This window comes from Lissotriton vulgaris, chromosome 5 (assembly GCF_964263255.1).
Source record: "Lissotriton vulgaris chromosome 5, aLisVul1.2, whole genome shotgun sequence".
NCBI lineage: Eukaryota > Metazoa > Chordata > Amphibia > Caudata > Salamandridae > Lissotriton > Lissotriton vulgaris.
In genome coordinates this window covers 555,369,431-555,384,161 of record NC_141693.1, presented here as the reverse complement: position 1 = coordinate 555,384,161, position 14,731 = coordinate 555,369,431, and the positions used below count along the sequence as shown (strand labels likewise).

Below are 14,731 nucleotides of genomic sequence, written 5' to 3'. Positions count from 1 at the left end.
TGGGTCTGGATGCATGATCTCTCCATGGTTCTGTGTCAGTAGATGTGCAGAGAGTTTTAATTTTGGATGTGGTACTACCGAGAGTTCTAGTAGTGTACCACGGTTGTCTTGCTCACGTTAGTGCTATGAGAATCAATGTGAGGGAATGTTGCTGTAGCTTGCTGTTAAAAGGTGGTTCTGACACTATGGGCAGCCCGGATTTTTTGCTTTTTGAGCACCTAATTGTTGAGCTTTTACTGTGGGGAAGCCTCATAATCTGGGACTAACCCACAGTGAACTCATAATGAAGGAGACTGAATGGAGATTTGGCCAGTGTACCCCTGGCTTGACCAGGCCGCTGCGCAGCAGCTGGAGTATGGGGCACGGCGCTGGTTACATGCAGACACGTGTACATGCTTGTTCACACGTTTAGGGATTGCACAGGGGAGATTCCTAGCGTGTGGAGGGGAGATTCCTAGCGTGTGCAGTCCAGGAGCAGCTACAGAGTGAATGGTGTGGCAGGACTTATGCAGAATTGGGTGGTGACATGGAATAGGCTTTATACACTGGAAGGGAACATGCCAAGGAAAGTCAGTGCGTTTTACATTTCAGTATTACCTTATGGAAAGGTGAAACCATGGCTAGAGTAACTTCCCCAAGGTCTACAGATTCCAGACACGCACGAATGTCCAGAGTAGCGGATGTGTAAATGAGTATTCTGCAGAGTCCAAAGTCCTATTTGTACTGCTTTTGGGTCGTCCAGAAATATATTACTCTGAGTCCCTGGCTGGGGTCTGGCCATGGCAGGTTAGATTAATGACCTTTCTTCCCAGAGCAAAGATCTTCCCTCCAAGGAGAAAAGATAGGTGGAGCTACAAGCCAATCCATCAACTGCTGTCGCTGGGTGCCAGGCACCAATGGGCAGTTGGAAGGAAGACACCCCTGACAGCCCCCCCCAGGCCCCTAACAGCGCCAGAAGAGCCCAGGACCGATGCACAGAAGAGGCCTCTGCGCAGGGAGAAGAGCGGCGCAAGGAGCCAGTGAACACCCCTTACTGCAGAATGCACCCTCTTGGAGACCCGGAGGACGAAGGAGTGCTCCCAGTGGCTGGGGTGGTGCCGCCAGAAGGCGCTAAATTGGGGCAGATCGGACCCCAGGGGCTGAGATATGGCCCCGGGAAGGTAGGTGACCTTTGACCCGTAAGAAGACAGACTACGAAGCACGTGGGACTCCGCCGCCGGTCTCAGAGATGCCCCTGAGGTGGGTCAGGTCCCAGAGGCTGCCCCCCAAAGTAGTAAAGCCGGGGTGCACAGTCGCGCTCCTCGTGAAGAAATGGAGGAGGGGCCCAGGAGCCCAACTCCGGGCCCCGCGTGAGGAGGCAGGGGCGGGAGGAGCCGTCGCGCCCCTCGCCAAGAAGATGGGAGGAGGGGCCCGGGACTCCATCTCCAGGCCCCAGTGTCCTGGATGGGGGGGGGGAAGAGCGCTGTCGCGCCCCCTCGAAGACCCCATCCCCGGGCCCCGAAGTCAGGAGGGGGGGGGGGGCTCGAGTGCCACTGCACACCCCAGAGGCCAGCGGGAGCCGCGCTGGTCTCAGTGTGTGCCAGCCGGGTGGGACCGGGCCCCAGACCAAAGCACAGAGCGGCCGGGGGTGGGCTCCCCGCGCCGCATCCCCTTACCTCAGGGTCCGGGTGGGACTGGGCCCCCCCCAACGAGGCCTGAAGATGCAGCGAAGCCGCCAGCGGGTCAGCGCGGCTCTCCCCAGCACAGCGGGAGAGCCGCTTATCAAGTATTCACGAATAGGAGAAAAATCGCCTCATAATGCCTTGCCAGGCTTTTGGAAGCCTACTATTCTGGTGCGTGTTGGCCCCCCAGATTGGGGGGTGGGGGTCACCCTCAATGATGAAAACTTGCTGGGGGGAGCTGCTGGAGAAGCGCAGTCTCCCTCCCCCAGCATGGAGATAAGTCACCCTAGGTATCCTGTGGATTTGAAAAGAATAACCCCTCCAGGGCTCAACCTCCATTTAACACCTTCTGGGCTGGAACTTTGTTCTTCAGCTAAGGGTGTTATGATACTTGTATCAAGGAGTAAAGGGCTGAGTTGGGGATGTCTAGAGAAGGGCATCCCCTGGAGGGTAAAAGGTGTAATTGCACTGAAAATGCATTTATTAATGGTTATTTCTTTTCAAGAGACTGATGTTCCATCTGAAGTACTGGTTTAAGGTGATGTCATAGGCAAAGTGGATTTAATGGGCTAAACACTCCTGCTAGGGTGTCTGTCTATATTTACTTAATCCTGCGATCATCTGTGATGCCTTTAGGGGCTGTAATTGCAATGCATTTTTAATGATATCCACATGTGTTGAGTACTGTCATTCTAAAGTATGCGTAAACATGTATTCTTGCTGCTGCACTTAGGTGAAGACCCCAGACTATTAGCCCTTAAGATGTAGAGGTGCATACTGTATGGTCAGTAGCAGATGCTCAGTCAGGGTCATGTGTCACCAAGGCAGGTGTAGCCTGTTTAATGCTTGTTGAGGTAAGAGGGGGGGGTCGCCGCCACTGGGATGGTGCCAGTGCGCAGGGCCCTCACTCCAGGTTAAGACCAATTCACTGCATTGGGGGCAAGATGATGTGCATACATGGGAGTGGTGGTACTAGACCCCACTCCCCCTGCGGGAGGGGTGGAGAGGTTTTGCAATGTCACAAAGTAATTCCATCAGCTTATGTAGATTTGTAAATTGTGTGTAGTATTGATTGGTGTGCGTTTAATAAATGTTCTCTTACTTTTATAAAGCAAAGTACAGACTGGAGGATTAATTATTGAGTGTTATTTTTGCGCACCAGCAAATGGCGATTACTAGCCCACACCACCTCCCTGGTGTAAGCCTCCGAACGCTCTGCAACGCTACCCTCTGAGAGTCAGGCGCTGCCCTAGGGTGTTTGGATTCCAGTGAAGGACAAATGTGTCATGTTATTTGTGAAGGCCTCACAGATGCTACCTCGTTAGTTAGTGGGAGAGGTGGAAAAGCGTACGCAAATTTGTTTGACCAACTCATCCATACCGCATTGCCTTTGGACAATGGATGTGGGTATCTGGCGGCGAAGCTTTGGGATTTGGAGTTGCGGTGTGTGGCGAACAGATCCATCTCTGGTTGGTCCCACTTGTGAAAGAAAGGTTGAAGAACTTTAGGATGAAGTTCCCACTCATGTATCTGTTGTCTGACGACTTAACAGATCCGCAACTGGATTGTGAACTCCTGGTAGATTTCCTGCTAACAGAAATATTTTCTAAGGAATGGCCCATCTCCATATGCTCTGCACCAGCCGGGGTAGCTGTAAGGAGTGTTTCTCCCTATTTTTGGATGTAATGCATGGAGATGCAACCTCTTGTTTTAGGAGTGTGTGATGCTCCTGTGACATGGGACATTGTCTGGGTGGTATTGTTGGAGGAGTGGAAGTGAGCTCCAGGCAATAACCTGACTGAACTAGGTCTTACCCACCTGTCTGTGGTGATGGAGTTCCAGACAGGTAGGGACTGTTGTAATCTCCCCCTGACAGGAGTGGAATGGTCTGGGGGGATGGGAGAGAAGTCACCGTTTGGGAGTAGAGGCATTGCGGTTCCTGTTGCCTCTACCCTTATTGTTGTTACCTCTATATCCTTCTCTGTACTACCCTCTACTGGGCGAGGTTTGGGTGGCGTTTTATAAGAGGATGTGTTGTCAGTTTGAAAACCTTCAGAGGGGCCCCGTAAGAGGAGCGACGAAAGGACGCTCGATGGGTCTTAGTTTGTAAGGCCCCCATGGATTTTGCTGTATCGGTATCTTTTTTTCATTTTCTCTAGTGCATTATCAACCATTGGACCAAAGATGTTGCTGGTCAAAGGGTTGATTTAGGATACTGGCCTGTACTTCTGGCTTGAACTCAGATGCGTAACCAGGCATGTCTATGCAACAGTACTCCTGTATTTATTGCTCTGGAGGCTGTGTCGGCAGAATCTAATGCACAGCGGATTGAGGTATTGGTAATAACTTTGCCTTCTTGTATTAAGTCAGAAGCCCTGGCTTTATATTGTTCTGGTAAGTGTTGCATTTGTGTTGCTAGCTCATCATAATGAGCTCGATCATATCTTGCTAACAAAGCTTTAGTGTTAGCAATTCTCCAGACATTGACTGCTTGTGAGATGGTGCCTTTTCCTGAAGCTTCTAAAAGCTTGGACTCCTTATCAGTGGGTGGAGCATCCCCTGTTGTCTGAGAGTTAGCTCTTTTCCTCGAATTTGAAACTACTAATGAGCCCAATGGCAACTGACCTTTGATGTATGCTGGGTCAGATGGGGCCGCTTTATACTTTTCTAATCTGGGGTTAATTACCCTGGCTCTGACGGGGACTTTGAATACCTCAGGTGCATGTTTTACCACTCCATTAAGTATTGGTAATGTGGTTTTATGTTACAAGAATAGTGTATCCATAAGGAAGTCGTCTTCCACTGGATCGAAGTGGAAGACGACTCCATGAAAAGTGGCTGCTCTATGAATGAGCTGTGTAAACCCAATAGTGTCATCTGGGGGAGATGGTCTAGAAGGGTATGTGTCATCTTGTGGCAGATCTGGTGCATCTGGCGCATTATAATCTTCCCAGGGATCATCTGATGGCCCAGGAATATTGTCTGGGTCATCTGTGTCATCTTTCTACCCCATGTGAAGAATTGTCTTCATCCTCATCATCTTGTGGTATAGGGCTATGTGTGATGGATGGTGAGTATACAGGAGAAATATCTATTGGAATCTCTAGCAATGGTGAAGGAATTCTTATGGGGGAAGTTTGAGCATGCTTTTTAAGAGGAACTGCATGTGGTTTGGGAGAGTACATTTTCCTCTTTTCAGGCACTGTAATTACATGGCAAGTCGTTGATCCAAAACAAGACTCTCGTATTAATCCAGAGTAGAAAAGCTTCTGCAGAAATATCCTTTTTCGGTGCCGATTTATCTTGCTTGGGACCAAAATGCTTAGACGGTTTTACAGTGTCTATTGTCTGTGGAGCGAATCTTAGCTTCATGTTTCTTCTCCGGATCGGAGCTTTTTAGATCCGAAATTACTAGTCCCGAAGCACGTTTGGGATCATCGACCTTTGGAGCCGAAGTGTGTTTCAGTGCCGAAGCGGGCTTCGGGTCAACTTTTTTTCAGAACCGGAGTGGTCTTCGGTTCGATAGACTTGGGAATCTTTCGGTGCAGAGCTGGTTTTCGGCGCGACAGGTTTTGGTACCAAGGGCTGCTTCGGTGCCAGAGTTAGTTTTGGTTTGAGGACCTTCTGCTTGTCGGGACCGACAGATTGACTCGAGCCAGAGTAGACTGGAGGCTTTTTTGGATTCTTCGTTGAGAGCCAGAAGGCGGGGCGTCAGAAGGTTTTGGTCGGTGTGCACCTGGACCCGGAGGTGGAGGTGGAACCGAAGCATGTCCCGGTATGGGGGGTGAACAGGGTTGACGCTTGTACTCACGACCTGTTGACCAGCTGAAAGAAGACAGTGGTCTTCAGATTGTTCCTCGGCTCTGGAAGCTGAATCCTCTGCTTCGGAAACAATGTCGTCCGGTTGTTGTTCTTCGGACTCTACGCCTCGTCTATGATGAGGTCTAGTATCGATAAAGAGGACTGCGTCATATCGAGCTAGACGGTCTCTGATAGTTTTCTTGGACCGGAACGATGCGCAGGCCTCGCAATCTCAACTCGTGCTCCGGGGACAAGCACATATTGCAAACCTCATGAAGATCAGTGTGAGGAAATTAGTGTCCACACTGAGGGCACTTCTTGAAGGGTGTTTTCCATGAGCCAAAGGCACAAAGGCGCAGTTGGGCACGACGGCCCCGACAAACGCTGGAATCTAGAAGCGCAAGCCTTTCTTCGACGCGAGTAACTGGAATTACTGTCGAGGAATATACCGATGGTATGATGTAGGAAGGCAAGTCGAAAAGAGATCAGTAGCGGGATCGAACGATAAACACATCCGAGTAGACAGCGGAAAAAAACCAACAACAATCTGATGATGGAATGTATGCCCATGCTCACTACGATCTACAGGAGGAGTCATCCAACAGACAAAGACTCTTCCAAGACAACAACAAAGTGTAATCATCGGGGCCCACCACCAGATGCAGATCTATGCAATAGTGTGTGGTCTGCAGCCCATATGCCTCGAACTGTTTTCTTAAGGAACCCCACGAGGCACCCTCGCATACAGACCTCCTGGACCTCGAACAGAGTTCACCACTACCATCGCCGACCTCATTGCGCCCCATGCCATTGCCTCATTGAACTACATATTAAGCAGAGACTTCGACTTCAACTTCCACTTCAACAACCTAAGCGACCCCAACTCCACCACCCTCCTGGACAACCTTGCAAATCTCGGACTGAAACAACTCGTCACCACCCCCACACACAAGGCAGGACATACCCTCGACCCCATCTTCGCAGGAGGCAACAACATCCACTTCAGCTACACCACACAACCCCACTGGACGGACCACACAGAGTACACTTCAGACACAAACCCACCACCCCCAAACCTGCTCCCCATCCGCCGAAAAGAAACTGGGGCAAGGTCACAGAGGAGCACCTCAACAATGATGCCCCCTCCACAGGGTGCAAACCTCAGAGCCAAAGACCTTCACAGATGGATCACCAACTGCACAGACGAGCTGGCACTCCTATGCAACTCTGATAGACACCGCCCCAGAAAGACCACCTGGTGAGCTGGCACTCCTATGCAACTCTGATAGACACCGCCCCAGAAGGACCACCTGGTTTAACGCCGACCTCCAAGAATCCAGACCCACCTGCAGACGTCTCGAGAAGAACAGGAGAAACAGCAAATTCTCGGAAGACCGCACTACATACAAGAACGCCAGGACAGAATACCACCAACTCATCAGATCCACCAAAAGGACCTTCATCCCGAACAAGATCCCCACCAACTCAAAGGAACTCTTCAGCATCATCCAGGAATTCACCAAACCCCCCAGCAAAACCACAGACATCACCCCCTCCCATGGCCTCTGCAACAAGCTTGCCTCCTACTTCCATCTGAAAATCAGGTCCCTCTAAGAAGACTACAAAAAAGTTACACCGGACTTCCTTCTCCAGCAACGCCACCCACCCCAACATCTCCTCCTGGACACCAGTCACCACCGAAGACACTGCTTTAACCATGAAAGGCATTCACTCAGGAGCCCACACTGATCCCTGCAAATCTTCCACAGAGCCGCTGCCATCGCACCCGAACTACGACGCACCATCAACGCCACCTTCGAAACCGGCACATACCCAGACGACTGGAAAAGCGCAAAAGTCAAGCCCCTACTCAAGTAGCCCTCAGCAGATCCAACAGACCTCAAGAACTACCGACCCATTCCTCCCCTTCGTGGCCAAAGTCAAAGAAGACTGTCAACATCCAACTAACAAAATTCATCTAAGAGAACTCCATCCTCAACCCTTCCCAATCCGGATTCCGCAGCAACGATAGCACAGAGACTGCTCTACTTGCAGTCACAGACGATATCCGCACTCTCCTCGACCAAGGCCACAAGGCTGCCCTGATCGGATCCAATTCGACCTCTCTGCAGCCTGCGACACAGTCTCCCACCGCACACTCACCGCCAGACTCCACAATGCTGGCATACAGGGAACTGCCCTAGACTGGCTCCGCTCCTTCCCCACCAGCAGAACATAAAGATTAATACTTCTACCCTTCCTCTCTAAACTGAAAGATCAAATGCGGAGTGCTCAAAAGGATCGTTACTCAGCCCTATGCTCTTAAACATCTACATGCTCCCCCTGTCCCCTCGCCGCAATCGTCAGACAGTAAGGACTAAACATAGTATCCTACGCCGATGACACCCAGCTCCTACTCTCCCTCAACAAGGACCCCACCACCACTACTACCAGACTCAGCTTCCACAAAGGAATGAAGGACGCAGCATTCTGGATGAGCAGAGGCTGCCTGAAGCTCACCTCTGAGACGACAGATCCTCGTCCTCGGACCCTCCACCTCTGCATGTAACACCATCAACCTCGGCAGCTCCCACACATCCACGGACCACGCCCGGAACCTCGGCATCATACTAGGCTCCTGCCTCTCCATGACCTGACAGATCAATGCTGTCGCACCACCCATTTCAACACCCTCCACATCCTTCGGAAGACCTTCAAATGAATCCCACCCCCGAATCAAGAAACGTCACCCATGCACTCATAACCAGCAGATTGGACTACAGAAACTGCCTCTACGCCTGGATCAACAAGTCTTTGCTCCACAAACTCCAGACCATACAGAACACCGCAGCCAGACTCGTCCTCGGAATCCCTCGACACGACTGCATCACCCAACACCTCCAAAACATCCACTGGTTCAGTCGAGAAGAGTAACTTTCAAGGAACTCACCAACACCTACAAATGCCTCCACAACCCCTGACCCCAATATCTCAACAAAATAATCTTCTTCCACGTACCCAAGAGACACCTGATCTGCCGCCCTTGCCGAAGCCCAGCGCACCCGCAGAGCAAGAACGGGTGGAAGAACCTTCTACATCTCAGCTAAAACCTGGAACGAGCTCCCCAACTCATCTGGTCTTAAGCTTCCAAATACCTCTCTTCAGCCAAGGGTCAGCACACATAATACTCTGCAGATTCACAGTTCGAGCTCTCCTTTCTAGGGGTCCTGGCAAAAGGAGAGCTCCGACTGAATCGGCAGAGTATTATGTGGGTTGTCCCTTGGCTGAAGAGAGGTATTTGGAAGCTTTTGACCAGATGAGAATGTACACGGTACACTATTTATATCTAAGGGCTACCAATCACTGACTGTATAAATGTTTGCATAGTAACCACGTGAATTGTTAGCAGAGAAAAACAGAGTGGCTAATTTGTTATAAGGGGTATATTTTGAACACAGTCCTCTTAGTTTTTAATCTTGCCCCAGGACACAGTCCAATAAAAACATTTGGTTTCCTGGAGAAGGTTTTAACATTGTTCACTGACAAAAGAGATTTTGGTTTCACTTTGCACTCTGCCCCTCACTCACTAAGACATATGGTCCCCTCTAGTTAAAACCGCAGGTCCTCTTCGAAAAGAAATTACAGCTCAAAATGTGAAGAGGGAACCCCATGGTGAAGCAGGTCATCTTAAGGCGAGTGAAGGTTCTTGTCCTTAAGAAAAGATCTTTCCTGTTCGAGATCACATCTAATTCTCTGTTTGATATTACTTACAGGATTCCCCCTTTGACAATTCTTTGGAATACATACTTTTTGTGAGTAATAATTTCAGCAGCTTAGGCACTGATAGAAAGCTGCCACCAAGTCTAAACCACTAAAATATTACCCTCAAGATAAACGGAAGACTGGAAACACCTTCCCCGGATACGAGAGAAGGCTTAATTCCCTAACCTGATAGGTGCAATGTTCCATCTTTCCATAATGGAGGACGATCAACTGAAGACTTCAAAATGTATCATCCATCAAGAAACAAGTTTCTCAACCTGCAGGGTGTAGAATGAGTTCCTGCTTTGAGGCATAACTAAACCACAGCGCTTAAATGAAGGTTTCAGATTTTCAAACATGCGCTATATTTTTTCTAGGGAATATGCTACTTACCAGTATGCATCTGTTCTTGGCATGTAGGGCCGCTAACATTCATATCTTGTGCATAGATTGCCGCCTAGTGTTGGGTCCGGATGATTGCAACCAGTTGCCCTGGAAGAGTCTTTGAAGTATCACGAGATAGGTGGCTCCTCCCCTGGACTACAGTGCGCATGGGCATCATCTCCATCCTCAGATTGTTTTTCACCATTGTGGCAGAGATGGAGTCCAATACAATACTTGATGACCATGCTTACAAATAATTCTAACTACTACAGCTGCGACAGGCACCGGGTAGGATGGGCGGGCGATATGAATTTTAGCGGCCCTACATGCCAAGAACAGATGCATACTGGTAAGCAGCAATTCCGTTCGAGGCATGTGGGCCGCTAAATTCATATCTTGTGCATAGAATAAATAGCAGTTTCTCCCTTAGCGGTGGTTGTCCGAGCCAGCTGCAGCAGCCTGAAAGAGGGACTTAAGAACAGCCTGTCCTACAGCAGCTTGCTGCTTGGAATGTACATCAACACAGTAGTGTTTGGTGAATGTATGCATGTTATTCCATGTGGATGCTCTACATATGTCCTCTAATGGAATGTTACCCAGGAAAGCCATCGATGCCCCTAGCTTGCGTGTGGAATGCGCTCGGGGGGGGGGGGGGGGGGGGGGACTGTTAGTGTGCGTTTAGCCTTCTGATAACAAATCTGAATACACTTAACAATCCATCTGGCTATACCCGATTTGGAAAAGGGTTTGCCCTTGTGCTGTGGTGAAAAAGCAACAAAGTTGTTTACTCTTCCTGAAATCCTTCGTCCTGTCTATATAGTACAGGAGAGCTCGTTTGACGTCTAATGTGTGCAGTGATCTTTCTGCTACTGAGTCTGGATTATGGAAGAAAACTGGCAGTTCAATAGTTTGATTAATGTGGAACTGAGAACCTACCTTGGGCATGAATTTAAGGTTAGTGCGTAGCACCACCCTATTTGCGTGAACCTGTATAAAAGGTTCTTGAATGGTTAGGGCTTGCAGCTCGCTAACCCTTCTCAGCGACGTGATAGCGACTAAGAAGGCAACCTTCCAAGTTAGGAACTGTATCTCACAAGAGTGGAGAGGTTCGAAAGGAGGTCCCATCAGTCTGGTCAAAACTATATTAAGATTCCAGACCGGTGAAGATGGTCTTCTGGGTGGAATGACTCGTTTGAGTCCCTCCATAAAAGCCTTTATGGCTGGCACTCGGAACAGTGCAAGGTGTTGCCTGTTCTGTAAGTAAGCCGCTATTGCCGCCAAATGAATACGTATAGAACTGTATGCCAGATTGCATCTGTATAAATGCAACAGTTAACAAATAATGTTCTGTGTTGATGCATCCAGCGGGTTTAAGTCCTGGTTGGAACAGTAAATGACAAAACGTTTCCATTTGGCAGCATAGCAGGCCCTAGTGGTAGGCCGTCTTGCCTCCTTGATGATGTCCATACAATCAGGAGGCAGATTCAGATACCCAAATTCTATGACTTCAGGAGCCATATCGCAAGTTTTAACTGTTGCGGATCCTGGTGCTGAACTTCGCCATGGCTCTGGGTGAGAAGACTGGGCATAAGACGCAGTCTTTGATGAGGCACCACGGAAAGTTCTAGGAACGTGGTGTACCAGGCTTGCCTCACCAACGTTGGAGCAACCAGGATGAGAGTCAACGAGTGCCGTTTGAGTTTCCGTGTCACCAGAGGTATGAGCGGGGCCGGCGGAAATGCGTACGCAAACCTGCCTGACTAGTTCATCCAGATCGCATTGCCCTGAGACCGCGGGTGTGGGAACCTGGCGGCGAAGTTTGGGCATTTTGCGTTCTCGTTTGTGGCGAACAGATCGATGTCTGGATGTCCCCACTGCTGGAAGTACAGTTGCAGCACCGAGGGATGAATCTCCCACTCGTGCACCTGATGCTGTGCCTGCTGAGCAGATCCGCTATCTGGTTGTCCTGGCCCGAGAGGTGCTCCGCCATGAGGAAAATGTTCCTCTGAATGGCCCACTTCCACATGCTTTGAGCCAAGTGTGACAACTGTGGAGAGTGAGTACCTCCCTGCTTCTGAATGTAATACATGGCCGTCATGTTGTCCGTCCGGATCAACACAACCTTGTTGCACAGATGTATCTTGAAAGCCTTCAGTGCCATGAAGATTGCCATTAATTCCAGCATATTGATGTGCATCTTCTTCTGTTGATCCGACCATAGGCCCTGCACTGTATAATTAAGGAGATGCGCCCCCCACCCTAGGAGGGATGCGTCCGTCGTGAGCACTATTTGTGGTACAGGCTCTTGGAACGGTCGTCCCTTGCAAAGGTTGCGTGGATTCCACCAATGCAGAGAGTTGTACGCACGACCGGTCACCCACACTAGGTCTTTCAATTGTCCTTGAGCCCGATTCCACTGTCGTGCTAAACACTCTTGGAGTGGACACATGTGCAGTCTCGCGTGCGGGACTATGAATATGCAGGAGGCCATCATGCCTATCAACTGCAGAAACACTTGCGCCTGTAGTGAGTGCTGTGGTCTGAATTTGCGAATGAGCAGTTGTATGCTGTCGATTCACACTGAGTTTGGCTGGGCTGTAGCCGTCAGTGTCCAACGTCGCTCCCAGGTACTGCTGTACTTGAGCGGGTTGAAGATGCAACTTGGGATATTTTAGAGAAAATCCCAAACTGTGCAAAAGATAAATGTGCGGGACCCGTGGCTGGCGCACTGCTGGGCCGACTTCGCTTGCACAAGCCAGTCGTCCAGGTAAGGGTAGACATGAATGTGTTGTCTCCGAAGGTGTGCCACCACTGTCGCCAAGCACTTGGTGAACACTCTGGGAGCAGTGGTCACTCCAAAGGGTAGTACCTTGAACTGGTAGTGCTTGTTCTGTATAGTGAACCTGAGGTATTGCCTGTGCGCCTGATGTATGGGAATATGGAAATATGCATCCTTCAGATCCAGAGTTGCCAGGAAATTCCCCTGAATGAGCAATGGCAGGACCTGCTGTAGAGTCAGCATGTGGAAATGTTCTGAGAGGATGTACAGGTTCAAGGGTCTCAGATCCAGAATGGGTCTGACAGACCCGTCCTTCTTTGGGACTAAGAAATAAAGAGAGTACACCCCTGTCCCGTGCTCCTCTAGAGGCACCAGTTCTATGGCCCCTTTTTGCAGCATGCTGGCCACTTCTTGCAGTAATAAGTTTAAGTGCTCTGCGGACATAGGATGGTGTCTTGGAGGTATGTCGGGTGGAGTGGATGTCAGTTCTAAACAATATGCGTACTGGATAAGTTGCCTCACCCACCAGTCTGTGGTAATGCCTTCCCAGACCGGCAGGAACTGCTGGAGTCGTCCCCCGACCGGTGTTACATGGTCCGGGGGCAGTGACAAGGCGTCACTGTTTGGTATTTGCTGAGGACCTGGTGTTATTATTTCCACGTCCTCTGCCTTTGGTGCTGTTAACACGGTATCCACCTCTATTGTTTTTGTTAAAGGTGGTCTGTGCACCACCTTTATTGTATTGTGTTTGCTGAGATGTTTGCCCTCTTGACGGCCCTCTACTATCTGAACGACGAAAAGAACCCCCTCTGAACTGTAGAGACTGCAAAGCCCCCATAGACTTAGCCGTCTCGGTGTCTTTCTTGATCTTTTCAAGAATCGTGTCAACGTCAGGCCCAAACAAGAAATCTGGGTTAACGGGGTGATTGAGCAAACTTATTTGTATTTCTGGCTTAAATCCTGAAATTTGTAACCATGCCTGCCTCCGTAGCATTACACTAGTGTTAATGGCCCTGGCTGCAGTGTCTGCTGAATCTAGTGCACACTTGATGGAAGCGTTTGATATCAGTTTCCCTTCCTGAATCAACATGTCCACCCCCTCTCTATATTCATCAGGCAAGTGTTGCAACAATTGCTCTAGTGTATCATAGTGAGCCCTATCGTATCTAGCCAGTAGAGCCTGTGTATTGGCTATTCTCCAAATATTCGCCGCCTGTGCAGCGACCCGCTTCCCAGAGGCTTCTAAAACTTTAGATTCTTTGTCTGGGGGAGGAGCATCACCACTTGTTTGTGAGTTCACCCTCTTCCGGGCATTGGAGACCACCAAAGAGTCCAATGGCAATTGACCCCTTATATACGTAGGGTCCACAGGAGAAGGCCTGTATTTCTTCTCAATACGTGGGTTCACCACCCTGGCTCTGGTTGTGTCCTTGAAAATGTCATTGGCGTGCTTAAGGACACCCTTCAGCATCGGCAGCGTCTTCACTGATCTGTCCGACGTAGAGAAAGCATCAAACAGAAAATCCTCCTCAACCGGGTCCGCATGCATGACCACATCGTGGGTCAACGCTGCCCTTTCAATCAGAGCGTTGAACGCCGCAGTATCCTCTGCGGGGGCAGTTTTCACTTGGTAAGACTGGGTGTCCGCCGTTCCTTGATCGTCGATCACATCCTGCGAGTCATCCTGATTAGATTCATCAGGATAGTTGAATTGCTCGTCATTCTGGTCATCCCCCCCACCATCCTCAGTGCGTGTGGGGGAATGTGTAAAGAATTGTCCATAAGGCCTTACGGACTCGAAAATAACTGGTGAGGAAGCAGAGTCTCTTTTCTTTTTAAGTGGAATTTGATAGGATTCCATTGGCTTCTCCGGCAAGATCTTCCGTTTGAAAAGGGTGAGTCTTCCGGTTGCAGAGTCAATGTACAACTTCGAGCTTTCAGAAGAAGGTGGAGTGGAACAGACGCCTTCAGGAGCGGCGTGCGTTCCCTTAAGTTTTGACATCATTTTACCAGGGTCGGTGCCCTGTGCCGGCTTAGACGTTTTAGGTCTTGCAGTCGGAGGCAGTTCAAAAACTATAGGTGGAGGCCCGATGGCTGTTTGACTTTTTTCACAGCCATCGCCAACGTCGCGCCAGGGGTTGCACTGGTATTCCCAAAATGGCCGCGGCTCGATGCGTCACGTTCCAACGCGCCCATTTTGTGCTGGTCTTCGAGAACCTTCACCAGCATCAACTTGTATGCATTCGGACTGAGGGGCTTCTGCGACTCAAGTCCGTCTTCAGTGTCCACGCCCCCGAGGGCAGCCTTAGATGACGTCGCTCCGTCTGTGGGCCTTTGGCACCTT

General features: G+C 49.9%; 1 protein-coding gene across 1 annotated transcript in view; it reads right to left on the bottom strand.

Moving 5' to 3' along the window:
* GLUD1 (glutamate dehydrogenase 1) overlaps nt 1-14,731 on the bottom strand; it is a 226,940-nt gene that overhangs the window by 38,487 nt on the left and 173,722 nt on the right. The gene's annotated exons all lie outside the window — the stretch shown is intronic.